At 55.7% G+C, this 1,618-nt stretch overlaps 1 protein-coding gene across 1 annotated transcript in view; it reads right to left on the reverse strand.

The window, feature by feature from the left end:
- LOC130340894 (zinc finger protein 189-like) overlaps positions 1 to 577 on the reverse strand; it is a gene marked incomplete in the record, with an annotated part of 80,793 nt that extends 80,216 nt beyond the window's left edge. The window contains 1 exon segment of the mRNA XM_056554220.1: positions 212 to 577.
- Positions 578 to 1,618: the final 1,041 nt, after the last annotated feature.

The following is a 1,618-nucleotide window of genomic DNA, read 5'->3' on the forward strand; positions in this document are numbered from 1 at the left end:
CTATAGACTTGGTGCTCTATGGTGGCCGGTCTCTCCTCCTCTATAGACTTGGTGCTCTATGGTGGCCGGTCTCTCCTTCTCTATAGACTTGGTGCTCTATGGTGGCCGGTCTCTCCTCCTCTATAGACTTGGTGCTCTATGGTGGCCGGTCTCTCCTCTATAGACTTGGTGCTCTATGGTGGCCGGTCTCTCCTCCTCTATAGACTTGGTGCTCTATGGTGGCCGGTCTCTCCTCCTCTATAGACTTGGTGCTCTATGGTGGCCGGTCTCTCCTCCTCTATAGACTTGGTGCTCTATGGTGGCCGGTCTCTCCTCCTCTATAGACTTGGTGCTCTATGGTGGCCGGTCTCTCCTCCTCTATAGACTTGGTGCTCTATGGTGGCCGGTCTCTCCTCTATAGACTTGGTGCTCTATGGTGGCCGGTCTCTCCTCCTCTATAGACTTGGTGCTCTATGGTGGCCGGTCTCTCCTCCTCTATAGACTTGGTGCTCTATGGTGGCCGGTCTCTCCTTCTCTATAGACTTGGTGCTCTATGGTGGCCGGTCTCTCCTCCTCTATAGACTTGGTGCTCTATGGCGGCCGGTCTCTCCTTCTCTATAGACTTGGTGCTCTATGGTGGCCGGTCTCTCCTCCTCTATAGACTTGGTGCTCTATGGTGGCCGGTCTCTCCTTCTCTATAGACTTGGTGCTCTATGGTGGTCGGTCTCTCCTCCTCTATAGACTTGGTGCTCTATGGTGGTCGGTCTCTCCTCCTCTATAGACTTGGTGCTCTATGGTGGTCGGTCTCTCCTCCTCTATAGACTTGGTGCTCTATGGTGGCCGGTCTCTCCTCCTCTATAGACTTGGTGCTCTATGGTGGTCGGTCTCTCCTCCTCTATAGACTTGGTGCTCTATGGTGGCCGGTCTCTCCTCCTCTATAGACTTGGTGCTCTATGGTGGCCGGTCTCTCCTCCTCTATAGATTTGTACACTCAGGACACAGAAGGACACACCAATCCTGGGGCCCCTCATATACACAGGACAGACACCTACCCTGGGGCCCCTCATACACAGGACATACACCTACCCTGGGGCCCCTCATACACAGGACAGACACCTACCCTGGGGCCCCTCATATAGACAGGACAGACAGCTACCCTGGGGCCCCTCATATACACAGGACAAACACCTACCCCGGGGCCCCTCATATACACAGGACAGACACCTACCCCGGGGTCCCTCATACACAGGACAGACACCTACCCTGGGGCCCCTCATACACACAGGACAGACAGCTACCCTGGGGCCCCTCATATACACAGGACAAACACCTACCCTGGGGCCCCTCATATACACAGGACAGACACCTACCCCGGGGTCCCTCATACACAGGACAAACACCTACCCTGGGGCCCCTCATATACACAGGACAGACACCTACCCCGGGGTCCCTCATACACAGGACAGACACCTACCCCGGGCCCCTCATATACACAGGACAGACACCTACCCCGGGCCCCTCATATACACAGGACAGACACCTACCCTGGGGCCCTTCATATACACAGGACAGACACCTACCCTGGGGCCCCTCATATACACAGGACAAACACCTACCCGGGGGCCCTCATATACACAGG

Source organism: Hyla sarda, unplaced genomic scaffold (assembly GCF_029499605.1).
Source record: "Hyla sarda isolate aHylSar1 unplaced genomic scaffold, aHylSar1.hap1 scaffold_604, whole genome shotgun sequence".
In the NCBI taxonomy this organism is placed as follows: domain Eukaryota; kingdom Metazoa; phylum Chordata; class Amphibia; order Anura; family Hylidae; genus Hyla; species Hyla sarda.